The 13,909-nt window shown below is 38.7% G+C and overlaps 1 long non-coding RNA gene across 1 annotated transcript; it reads left to right on the top strand.

The window, feature by feature from the left end:
- The first annotated feature begins 6,133 nt into the window (after positions 1-6,133).
- Positions 6,134-8,101, top strand: LOC113035535 (uncharacterized). The gene is made up of 2 exons (XR_003274356.2): positions 6,134-6,417; positions 7,333-8,101. It is a non-coding gene; the product is annotated as an uncharacterized LOC113035535 (long non-coding RNA).
- The last annotated feature ends 5,808 nt before the right edge of the window (positions 8,102-13,909 follow it).

Genomic DNA, 13,909 nt, shown 5'->3' with positions numbered 1-13,909 from the left:
AGTATGAAAATCATACGAATCATATGCAGTTGCTTTCACAGACATCAACTGACAAAACAACAAATGAGCAAAGAACTTTTGGAAGAACTGTGCCCCGTCCTTCCAGTGACTTTAGACTTTAGATGTCAAGAACCTGAAATTGTTCTGGCAGCACATCGTGGTTTAACAATCTAAATTTTGTATTTAAGTTCAACCTGTCATCTACCTACATTGCATTCCACAATATAAGATGCTGGATTTTGCCATAAGTTTAACCAGTATGCAATGCTCTAGTACATGCAGTTGCTGCCTCTCTCACAATAGAATAACCCTTCATCATCAACAAAACCTACAGAGCCTAATTTCCTCAGTGGATAAAACTCTAATTGATGCTTCAGTTTGTAATAGAGTAATGTAAGAAATCTATAGATCCAGACTGAGTAATCCACCCTCCCCTTTCGCGTGACTATGTGAAGGTCACAGTCACAGTTTAACCCATATTTCCGTGTCACATGCTGATTGTTTGGATGATTGTGTGATAGCGAAGCATGCACCTAGCATCTTTCTCGCTCACATTTTAATTTATAAATTGTTAAACTAAATTTTCCATTTTCCATGAATTCTTTTGCAGTTTAGGAGAACGATCATCTTCGTGTCAAGCTCACCTGTAGAACAATGAACACATATCCTGTTTCCCTTGGACTGTCATAGGTTTTTGTGTTTGTGTGGAGGGGTTTTTTTTGTTGTTTTTTTTTTAATGTTTATTGTGACTGAGCTTGCACATGGTTCGGTTTCTGAGTTTTTTTGTTGTTGTTTTTTTTTAAATATCTAGATACATTTCCTGTTTATTCTTAATCTCTTGCTAGGATCAAATAACATGTTAATATCCTTTGCCTTTTTCCGTTGTTTCAAATTGGCTTCCTTAGCTTGCGGCATAATTTGGTTTACTCGCTCTCCCCCTCTCTCTCCCCTGTCCTCTCCTCTCCTTGACTGCAGCTTTTGACATTACTCCTCTCGATTGCCCGTTTACCCCCAAGTCAAGTTTGAGGTAGGCATGAAGTGTAAAAGAGGTGGGCCATGTCATATCCGCTCAGTGTGCATGGGATTGTCTGCTTCCACGGCTGTAATTATTGTTGGGGAGAACAATTCATGCACAGAGTGCCCGGGCAAGCAGGAAGGTAGCATATCAGAGAAAGAACAGTATCAAAGTTGGATCATGAAGGTTTTCTCGGCAGAAGTAGAAATATGGGTTGGTTTTATGTGAGGCACAATCGCATTTAGAAGTTTACCTATTTTGCTTGTATATTTGGATAGATTTGGCTTGCATTAAAATCATTTAGCCTACTATAGCGTTTACTTTGCTTTAAGGGATTTTGTGAAAATAATCTAAGGGTACTCTCCCACTTGGACTCCACTTCAAGGATATTAATATTAATATGAAATAACTACTTTAACAACACAGCTGCTTTGACAGCCCCAGGTGCATATTAAAGTTTATTTGAATGAATTAAACGAATAAAAAGTCTCAGAGAAACAGACTTGCCTTATATAAGTTCATGATGAGGCTACTAGACGACTCTTAAATATAATTATTTCACTTGGAGAACATAAATATTTAATCCGAAGTAACTTATATTTATGCAAAGTCTAGTAAGTACAGTCTGCAATATTTATTTATTGTTTGGCCACTCAGCCTTTGAAGAAGTTTAATGGAATACCCAGTGGACAAAACTGAAGCTACATGGTGTTTTAAGTTACCTGCATTCATCCGAGTGTGCAGGGGGAAAGAAGAAGAAAAGAAGTTGCTGAACTATTTACCTAATTGTTCCCGAAACTTAGCTACATCAATCTATTGCTAGGCAACAGATTAGGCGTAGGTGTCGTGACTTTTGTTTTTACACAGTCTTGGGTGTGTGTTTATCGAATACGTCACCGTAGCAGCCAATCAGAAACGGGGAACGGAACTAACCGTCCTATAACTAGATATTAGTTTACAAGATAATAACGGAGGGATGCTGCGACCGATGAGCCGGTTACTCACGGGTGAACAGAGCCAGTCCAATCTGATTTGTGTAGGCTACCCATCTCCATTTGACTCCCAGGATCAATAGCTGATGTCTGAGAGAAAGGGGAGGGAGGGGGGAGAAAGGAAAGGAAAGGAAAGGAAAGGGAAGGAAAGGAAAAGAAAAGAAAGGTGCAACAGGTTAAATAGAAAATGACCATTATTAGACACACAACTTCTATCATACCGTTAATATATAATCTCATCAATATTTTATTTTCTCAATTTTTCTTTTTTTCTTTTTAGCCTGTCATTAAAATTAGTTTAACTTATTAATGCTCAAATACATTATTATTATTATTATTATTATTATTATTATTATTATTATTATTATTATTATTATTATTATTATTATTATTATTATTTCCTATCTGAGTGTGTGGGGGGTAAATTTTGCCTCCACACAAGGCTGATTGGCTTTTGCAGTATCAGTAGTTTGTATCAGGTTAGTGGGCTGTGCACTCACCCAGTCCTTACTACTGAAACCATAATATTTTCATGCACTGGGCTCAAACACACGCTGCTGAAATCAGTGGAGCCTGCATATGACCTGCAATCTTTTCTGTGCAGCTTACTTGCGCATATACAAAAACCCTGAAGTGATACCCAGGCCACAAAGCGACAGTCACCGCAAGTATTGCAATAGCACATACATACTAACATAAACCGAACAAAACAAACTTGACCTATATCCGCCTTCCTATATGGCGCATTGAGATATTTCAGCGTTTTTGTTGTTGTTCGTTCATTATTCAGGTTTAGATTATTATGGATGGCAGATGTCAGAGCGTGATGGAGATGTTTATGTTTGACTGATTTAAGAAGCCATTATCCCGCCCGCTTATCAAACATTCATGTGTGGCAGCTGTAGTTGTGGATCTGCCCTCCGTCGTGTCTCCTGTGGCCGCTTCATTTCTCTTCTTAAGCAACCACGACCTTTCCACTCAGTTAACCTATTATCTTTAACATTTAGAGGCAGCTTTACTCCATCAGAAGAAGAAATAATCTAAAAGCATTAGACACAGACTATATATCAGAGAAAAAGAAATATATGTGAAAAAATATACATCTAACAGAAAAGAACGTAACCCTTTATGGCACAGCCATGTAGAAGAAAACACTATAGATTGAAATTGCGAGCTCGACACAGTAGCGTATCAGCTGGCCTTTCAGCAGATAGGATAAAGCTGTCTAATGTCCAATAGACTGTAAGTGTCGCAAAACACCCGGAATAGCACAGTAAGTAAAAATGCGCAACAGAACGTCTTAATATTATATAGTCCAAATTAGATGAATATTAAATTTACAATTGCTTAAAGTTATTGATACTTTACCCATAATTAGTCTTTACAGCTAATGACAGATTTGTAAACATCCTAATGAAACAGTCTGACAGTATGCAGAGCAATTAATTCTGACGGGAGTCATCAAAGGCGTCACTATTTTATTGCTTTAATGCGACTTTTAGTTGTTAGCAAAATAAGATCCAAACGAGCTTTTTTCTTTGCAGAAAATTAACTCAGATAAGTTCACACTGGAGCACTAGTACAGCACGCTCATAACGAGCCTTAACTTAGATTGATTGGATTGGGAAATAGTGACGCTTTTCTTTTTGATAAATTTCTTGTTATGCAGCAATAATATCGAGATTATAATGAGGTTTGAGGCAGGCTATTTGCGTTATCATACAATTTAAAATTAGACGTTAAGAAAAGAAAAGAAAAGAAAAGAAAAGAAAAGAAAAGAAAAGAAAAGAAAAGAAAAGAAGAAAGGTTTTTCCAAATTTCAGAACGGGTTGTTCTTGTTTTGTTTGTTTTTTACTCAATGTTGATTTTACCCATTAAATCCACCATCAAATGAGATAAAAAGAGATTTAACTTTAAGTTTAATATTAGCCAAAAGTGAGAAAAAAATATTTTTAAGAAATCCTTTTGCTTCAGCCTAATATTTTCTCTCCCTGTCGGCTGAGGCTGCACAGACCATCCAGCGTCCGCACTTTGTAATTGCCCTGTGAACACGGTAGTTTTCATTCTTTTGACCCTTCCATGAACAGCACGCCGCCGCCCTCGCTTGCTCCCCTCCACCCCATCCAAACAGACCCACACAATGCTGCGTGTGCGTGAGCGCTCTGCGGTATGTGGGCTAAATGTCGTGCAGAGGTAATGGGAAGTAGTCGGATGGTAGGGTCGCGAGTTCACGGCGGGGTTAAAGAGACCCGTCCGTGGCTCCTGTTTGCTTTTTTTCCACAACTCCGCTTCCTTCCTACAGGAGGATGTGTCCAGTGTGCCACCGTCCTCACCTCGCAACAACCCCGTCACTGCACAGACCGTGTTTGTTTTTCTGCGTTTATTAAATCTTCCCCCGGCAGGAAAACGACCAGTATCACCACGTCACTGGGTGCTGGTGAGTTTAGCACTTTGCATCCCTCCTCTGCTCCCTGAGAACGCTTTTGTGTTTGGACTTGTGAAGTCTCGCGTCTATTTATATCCTCACATGCAGGCTGTCTGTTCAACACTTTTCCCCCTTCAGTTTATCATATTTCTTCAAGATTTTTTCAAGGTTTTTTTTGTTCCAGAATCACAGCTGACACATTTTAAAATAAAATCCAAAAAACAAAAAAATAACTTTTATTGTACACCAAGAATCAGATTAATAATAACAAACAATAAAGGACAACTTCAGCTGTTTCACCCAATAAAGAGGTTCCCATGCACTCTTTGTACTTTATTTAAAAACATTTGATCATTAATAAATTTTGTCATCAAAAAAAGACAGCGACCTCCCTCAGAATGAACAAAACAGTCACCTACGCCCCTTATCAAGGTTTTTTCTTTTTGATGAATCCGGAGCATAAACCATATTTAAGCAGCACGACAATGATGTAAGTTGTTAAAAGAGAAAAAAAGAGCAGAGATTATTATTATCTCATTAAGGATAACTGCCTGCAGGTCCGCTGGGTTATCCGCCATTTTAATTGCCGCTGCATCATTATTCAGGCCTTTAACCATTTTATAGGGTTTTCCTCTAATGAAATGAGGATGTGTGCATTATGGAAATTGCATCTCTATATGATGTAGATTATTCTCTTGAGAAACCACGTAAAATATTAATCATTGAAGCCGTATATGATAACATTTCCTCCTCTATTGTATTTGCCATTCTAGCTCTCTATTCTTGTGTGTCTTCTGTCTCTGCAGATGGCAGGTAGGTGCTATTTCAGTTTACTTTACAGCTTCTTTTTCTAGTTTGTGAAGTTTAACAAGGGGATCTGAATTGAAAATAGTTTTTTATACAAGACAAGGAAAATATTAGTGTCCATATTGAAAAAGTTTTTTCTTTTGCAGTTAGTTTTCTATTACAGCTTTGTTAATAAAAAACAATAACAACGTGTTTTAAAACCAGTTTGGTGTCACATTTGCTTTAAATAATTGATTTATACATGGTTTGGAAAACTAGCAGGGTACAAAAAAGACATGTACACATGGAAAATACTATCACATGATCAACAATATTTTTACTATGTAAAGAAATGGAAACTAACCTTGTCCCTTTATAATAGAATACATTAGTTGAATGTAGAGTAAATCAAATTTACTGTAACACATTAAAAGACATTAATACAACATTTATAATTACTCTTTACAAACCAAAATAAAGGTAGTTTTATCCTTCTGTTCATATACTAAGAATTTTCAGCTGCACATATTGCTAAATAAAACCCATGTAGTCAATAATTTCACATAGAGGATAACCCGTGAGATTAAATATGTAAAAACATACATTAACAAAGAGAACAGTTACATATAGATGAATCTAAAAAGCAAAATAAATAAACAAATGCATAAAACTGCTCATATACCCTTTTTTAGGGGAAGAAAAGATGGTGGGATAAAAAGATGGACAACAAAGGGGTTAATAGAGAAATGGGAAAAAAGAGAAAATACTTAAGAAATAGAGAGACTGTAAGAAGAGAAAGAGCTGAGAAGTCATATATCCTCAAAGCAGGGGATTGAGATTCATCTGACAGAAACAAGACAAAAACAGAAGGAGAGACCAACAGAGGTACAGTGGGGTTTTGCATTGGCATGGAGAGGGTCTGTTTTGTTGTTACCTTCCCTCTGTTTTTCTCTTTCTCTGTGTCTCTCATCCTCTCTCTTTCGCTTTGTGTTCATATAGAGACATCTATACTGGAGACAGGAGAGTGAGAGAGAGAGAGAGAATTTGGTCGTCTGCCTATCTCCTCCTCACCATGGCGCCCCTGAGACCAAGCAAGCAAGGAGAGTACACATACACACACACTTTTACCCGCCGCTGAGGAGAACAGCTTGGCTCTGTGTTACACTGAAAACCCCACTTTCCCTCAGTCAGACAGACAGGTAGACAGCTGGGTGTTACACTAAATCCTCTCCCCCATGTGTTCCTCCTAACACTGGCTCTGCTCTTTCTGTCACTTCTCTGTGTCTGCTCCTTTCTTTATCTCATAGCTCGTGCTTTAAAGCAGAAGAAAAGAGTCAGCCCTGGAATAAAATAAAACTATGATATGATTGTAAAATGTAGAGTAGTTTATGAATAGTTTAGAGGAGATGTCAGGTTTTAAAATTAAAGGATTAGTCAATGGAAACAGCCATTTATGATGCACTGAAAATAAAACATAGTGTCTCCCACAGAAGTGTTATCTGTCCCTTCTCTTGTCTCTCTCTCTCTACCCTGACCCCAAGTTCGCTTCTTCTAAGCACCACTTCACCCTAAGCCTACATTTTGTGTGTGTGTGTGTGTGTGTGTGTGTGTGTGTGTGTGTGTGTGTGTGTGTGTGTGTGTGTGTGTGCTGAGAGCTTTTTGATTTCCTGTGTATGTGTGTGACAGAGAAAGGGAGATGAGAGAGGATGATGGTCAGGCTTGGCCTACTGACTCATCCACAGAGAGAACTGTGTTAATACAGGAATGAAGCCATCACACACTTGCACACACACCCCCACACACACATAGACAGCCTCTTCCCATCAGTCTTTTGTTGCACTTGCCAGTGATGATGATCTCACCACATAGCAGGACTGAGCCTCAATAGTCATCCAGTTTGTCAGTATGGCAGACAGACAGGCAGCCAGTCAATATGGCCATCAGTCATGCAGCCAGGCAGTCAGTCAGTAAGCAACAGCTAATTATCAAAATTGTAAGTTATTCAGGCACTTAGGTGGGGAGTTAGATATCAGATAATGTAGATAATGTAATCTCAGCCAGCTGACTGTATTTGAGTGTCATTACGTCAGCCTTAAAATTTGCTTTCTCTTTAGAAGAAAACTGACATCATACACAACAGAAAGACAGAAGAAAGAGGCACAAACTCATCTCTGTCATCAAACTCTGTCTTTGAATTTCCTGCTGAAGACTCAGATTGAAATCCTAATAAGCATGCCAGGTCAACAAAAAAGTCCTGAAAACTGGGAGAACTGGAGCATTCAAGTTCAGGCAAGATCTTTAAAGAATCTATCCCCACTTTCATTTCCATCGGGATCAACTGTAGGAGACCGTTTATAACGTCTCCCCTCCAAACAGACTTTGAGGCTGCAGATGATTTGATTGTTCTAACAAAGAAGAAGAAAACAGAACTTGTAAAATTAACAATGGCACTGTATCTCTGAAAATCCCCACATGGTAATAGACCCAAAACGGTTTTTTTGGTGTAGGTCTTACTGTATTTGCACTCTTTAGCTCTCATGTCATGCGATAGTAGTGTGTTAACTGTTCCTACAAAACATGCAGATGCAGCATTTAGTTGCACTGCATACAACTAACATGCATTTCCAACCGACTGATGTTCATTCACCAAATAAACAGTTTATAATTTGCTTCGTTGCACATTGCAAACGCTTAATTTTCTATGTAAAATGTATTAAAATGTATTGCATTGCATTTCGTATTTGGCTGTTTTATGGGTTATGTAACTTGCCTGACATGTCCCATATGAATAAACATCATTTGTATTCTTTGCTTTCATTGTATTCAAATCTGAGCTTTGTCATGTTTCTTTAGTTAAAAATAAAAATATATTATAAAATTGTATCTACTCGTTTTGTTAGTAGTTATGCCCCCCTGACACCTCTCAGGCACCATAAAGTATTCTCAGTATGTCAGCCATCGGCTAAAACCAGCATTTGTTATTTTCCACCAGGGAAATTCAGTTCCTGAAAAACATAAAAGTTCCTTCCCTTTTTTTTTAATCCAAAGCTTTAAAATGGTGTGTATTAAAGAAAAGAAACAGTCTCCATTGTTGGCATCTGTAAAAAGACACTCTGAACACACCATAGAAATCTGTAAAAGAGAATAATGTGGTCTAATCGATTGTTTACCCGATAAAAGCCTTGTTGTTACTTATCTAACAGTACCTGGCTGATTGAGTTTCACTTCCCTCAGGCTTTCCCATAACTCTAGTCTGAGAAAAAGAAAGTGCAGACTAAAATATAAAAAGGCTTATTTATTAATTTATTCCGTTATTTTAAATGAGAGTCAGAGTTGATATGCAAGTGGTGTACCTGATGAGCATGAACAAAACAGAGAGCTGGAGTTGGAATATTCTAAGAACAACTGTATCCGTTGTTGTGCTAATCCTAAATGAAATATGTATTCAGTAAAAGGATTAGGGCGTCCAGTGTCATAAAAGAAACCACTTACCAGCACCAAAGGTAATTTGTAACCTTAGCAACTGCTTGGTGGAAATGAATGGGGGATTAGGATTGGCTGCAGCCAGCGTTGTTCTCATGCAGTCAAAACAACCTACACAGATTCGCGCACACTGTATTTGTTCATACTAAAGTCAAGCATAAAGCGCTTGTGCATGCACAGAAAAGTTGTGCATGGAGACAAAATGAGGTTTCATACTTAATATAAAACTTCAAATAAGAGCAAGGAAAATAAGGATTGCACATGGAAGAGAAACAGAAAAAAGAAGCACAAATAAGAAAGCTGAACCTGATGCTTCTAGTTTTTAATCACAGAAGAACTTGAAGCAACAGTTAAAAGGTTAGTCAGCAGCCTCACAATGATAAGCTGCCAACTAACAGCAATTAGTGTGCTTCACCTTTATTGATTTAACCGACACATTCAAGGTGGCTGAGTGTGTTTATCCCGTCTTGTTGTGTGACAGTTCTCAGAAAGCAGAGGCCTCAACTGTACTTGCAGGTTCTCACATTACACCTAATGATGCCAGCTCTCGCTTGAACAGTCAAGGGTGAGTGTGTGCCTGTGCTTGTATATGTATGTGCGTACACGCAGAGAAAGAGAAAAGCAGACAGAAATACATACATTGCAAAATACATCAATAAGAAGAAGGATGCGCAGGTGAAAAGACACACGCAAATGAGGAGATAAGTCCAACGACGAGAGAGAAAAGAGGGAACGAGAAAGCGAGAGGGATTAAGTTCTAAATAGCCACTTCTGTCTGGTTCCCCCACCTTGTTGGAGACATCTCAAATAGCTAATTGCTTAATCATGTGGAAGTGACAAAAGCCCAACCTTGTTCTCATCTGTTCTCTTTCTCCCTGCCTTAATCCCTCTATCGTTTTGTGCCGTGCCTTGCTGTGCATATGTGCATTTGTTTGTCCCCTGACTTTATCTGTCTCTCACTCAATGTGACTCATCATTTTCCTTTGCTCACCTCACCTTCTTACTTTCTGTCACTCCCTCGGTAAGTCTAGGGAAGCTATTAAAACGGTGGCAAATGGCTTCTCGGGTGACATTTGCTGACATTCAAGGAAGTGCATTTATCAGTGTACTATAGTTCACCTTGGTGAATGAAATCCATTTGTGCTGCTGAGATGGCCTGGTGGCCCCTCTCTCTCTCTCTCTCTCTCTCTCTCTCTCTCTCTCTCTCTCCATCCCTGTCCCTAAATGGATGCCCAGTGTACAGGGAAATGGCAAGGTGGCGCGCGGCTTCACAGCTGCTCTCAAATGTCATGCTGGAGAAAAAATCTTTAATGGGCTAAGTGTAGCCTTTCCAGCCCTAACTTGTCAGGTAATCAGAAATCTCTCTCTCACTCTCCCCGTCTCTTTCTTCACCCACCTTTTCCTTGTTCCTAAGCTCCCCAGGGCCATGACACACCACTAATTACCTGTTATACCAATCGGAGAGTGGGATGGCATGAAAGAGGAAGACTGCTTTTAAGATGGGAGGATATCACATCTTCCTTCTCATTGCCTTCACTCAGACAGGCTGCATATTTTTAGCTTGGTTATGTTTTTTGTTTTGTTTTTTACTTTTATCAAGCCAGGTCATAACTCTTTGGCTCTAGAGTCATCTGAATCATGACACCTCCTTTTATAAGTGGCTGATTTTCATGTAAGTGAGAGGATTTCTTTCACTATAGCTGCAGGAACCTGCATCTTCCTCTTGCCAAATGTCAGTGTTTTTTTCAGGAGGGTTTACATTATGACATGGCAAGACAAAACACATAAATTTCTGTGTAAACAAATTCCCAGCTCCCTTGTATCTGCTTGAACCATGACCAAATGCTTTCAGACCGCTAAGTATAAGTAGATAAGCAGACACTGTGTGAAATGAAATAGAATCCTAAAAAACAAGTAAAATATATAAAATTTAATGCTTGCTTAAAACAGCGCTAATATTTATCATATCAACAATGGACACAGTGGCTACATGTAAACCACACACTTGCAGTGAACGACAACTTATTATTAGTTCTGACAAGCCTTTCAGCACCTTTCTGCTTTTTTTTTTAAACTGACTCGCATCACCTTCACTTACAGGCAAAATCCTAAAAGCGCTGCATAAGTCAACACATAACTTCTTAACACCTAAAAACAGACAAGGTTACTGGCTGGTGAACACAGAGGAGCATTTTTTTTAGATAAAGATCCAGACATTTGTTACAGGAAACAGTGAATGTTGAATTTACATTTGCCACAAACATACTTTAAGTCACCCTGAATGCTTGTGATGGTCATATTTGCCATTTAAGCATAATGCAAAAAGTTTGAACATGCATGATCATACCAACCAAGCTTCAAGCTAGTATAGGCATCTCAAGTTAGTATTTATTCAATTTATGTACAATTTGTCTCAGTGAGACAAATTTAACTTCTATAATTTATATGTTTAGTAATACCATTTACAGTTAAAATTCCTGTTATAAAAGTAAACGTTTTAACATTTGCTTTTAATATGTAAAAAACAAACAAACCGAGCCTAAAGTAAATAAATGGAAGTTTACATTCTGGCTCCAGATACATGACAAACATGGATGTGAAGCAGACATATATCTCTGCCAGAGATTTCCATTTCTCCCCGTGGGTGTCAGGTGATTGACAGTAAGCAGTCTCGTGCGGAGCCCACATAGAAAAAACACACACAGCAATACAACACAAGCACTACACATAAGAGAATTTAGGCTTTTTTGAATTGTTTCCTGTGCTATTGTTACTAATTCATCTTAAATGGCTTACTGAATTACTTGATATAAAAGAGTTAAAATAAAGTTATCTTAGGAAGAAAAACTATGGCATGGCCATAAGAATTAAGTGTTACTAGTTAGTGTGGATAAACCTTTTGTTGGAAAGCCTGTAGAGGAACTAGAAAGGTAGTCAAATTAATGTTAGAAAGATAAGGCAGGCAAGCTGAAGCAGGAAGTATAGTAAAACATAATGTTTATTAACTGAGAAGAACACTGTTATCATATTGTCCGGGTGGATGTTCTCTGTTTTTTGGTCTCCATTGTGATGGATTTTTTTTTTTTTTTTAGAAAAATAGCATCATTTTTAATGACACATTCTCTCTTTGTCGACAAGCTTCACACTCATGTCACACTGCATTGTTTACGTGCATATTGTGATTAAAATGCTAATGCCTGGTGAGGTGCTGCACTCCATAGTGGCTTGTAGCTGGACAATAGCTCAGGTCAGTGTGGTGAGACAGGAAGCGGAAGGTTGATTGAGGATGGGGTGCGGCCCCAATCAACTAAACTCCTCCACATGCGCACATATGCACAAGCACATACTCATAAACACGCACACACGAGCATGTTCACATAGACATGGAAAATAACTGAGCATGAATGGAATTGGTTACAAGCACGCACAGCCACATACCCAACCATCGCTTACCCGCTGGCATCTGAGCATATGCGTGCACGCTCACATGCAAAAAGTTCATTCAGTAGCAGGGTGTAATGTTATTTTCCTCTAGGCAAACTGTTAAGAACAAGCAGCAGAAGGAAGAGCTGAGGGATATATGACACAAATGGAGACATGAAGAAATACAGAGTGACAGGAGGAGGGTGTTCTCCAAGAAAGGAGCAAGAGGCACTGATTTTTGGGTTTCACAATTTGAAATATTCAAGATTATTTCCATAGTATTTCTAAATAAATAAATTGAATGGTTGAGGCATACATTTTTCCGCCTGCATATTTCACAACATAAACCAAGAGATCCTCAGACTGAGTTAAATTTTGGCAGTCATAAAACATCCTTTTAAAGTGGAAACTCAGTAACTACAGAACCTTGTTTTCTAAAATGTAGTTTAAATCTAGTCTTTCTAGCAATTGATTGCTTTGCTTGAAATTTGTATCAAAGAAGTACAGTGGAGTAGATTTTCTTGTGGTGCCCACAGAACTAAAAAAAATTGAAAAATCAACCATAAAGGGTCTTTTCAGAATCAGTCTAGCTAAACAACAGAGTTTTGGAAAATGCTGGAACTGAAGGAATAGTCCTTATGAATTCTCTGCATGGTTAAATGGCTTCAGTTAAGAGAAGAAGTATGCTGTTTTGTACTTTCAGTGACCTAAATTTCAAATGTTATTTCTATTTTAAAGAGGGAAGTAGTTTTCTGTGACATATGTGATTTATAATTTATATCCCTGTTGTCATTACCTCATTGTCGAAGCTAAACTACTGTAGACCACACATTGTACTCCATGTATTCCCACTTCACAAAGAACAAAACACAGGCCTTAAGAAACACAAGACTTGAGAAAAATCTTGCATCATTTTTTTCACTGTTGAACTTTAACTCACATTAGATCAACATGGAAATTTATTTGCACAGAATGCATTCACCCTTTCAAAATCATACATTTCTGCACCAAGTCCCTTCTCACGCAGATCTAAATTAAACACAAACACACAGCCTCCATAGTCTTCAGGCTGCTGGTACTTATTGTTGTTTTCAATTCTGCCGTTGAGCTGAATAAGTAAAGATTTCTGTCAGCTCTGGTCTGCCGCCTTTCCAGAGGACCGGACCTTTTAAAAGTCGGTCTCCACATTCTGGCCTTTCATAGTGCTTGGCCTCTTTATTGATAAGCAGGTTTTCCATTCAGGGAAACATGGACTGCCACACAAAGACTTGAGAACAGGGAATGACCTTTGGGGTCACACATCATTTGAGAAAAATAATTCAATTTTCGCTGCTTGGCTATATACAGATGTAGGTCTTGCACTGCTGATGTGTTGCACAACAGCAAGATGAAGCAAAACACAGGCACAACTTTATCTCTCTTCCCGGCTTCACTCTCACTGGTTTCTGTCTCTCCTGCCTCCCTTTGGGTGGCAGAAATGGGGGTCCCTTACTGTGCGGCATGATGCTGTCAGGGATTCATCTCGCCGCAGAGTGAGACCTGTCTCTCAAAGCCTTGTGTGCGTGTGTGTTTGTGTGCATGCAGAACTATTAGCCTAGCCCAGCAGCTCCAAGAAAGGGCACAAAATATCTTGTTCGCACCTTTCCCCAGACAGCCTGTCCATGAAGTGCTTTTCTGTGTTAGAATCTGGGATGCGTGCATGTGTGTGTGCATATGTGAGCATGCCCCCTGCAGACTTTGCTATGCTACCGACAGTGAGTTGACGTGAACATGACTGAGTGCGTG

This window comes from Astatotilapia calliptera, chromosome 13 (assembly GCF_964374335.1).
Source record: "Astatotilapia calliptera chromosome 13, fAstCal68.1, whole genome shotgun sequence".
Lineage (NCBI taxonomy): Eukaryota > Metazoa > Chordata > Actinopteri > Cichliformes > Cichlidae > Astatotilapia > Astatotilapia calliptera.
Note: the sequence above shows the minus strand (reverse complement) of the source record. Positions and strands in the feature narration are given on the sequence as shown.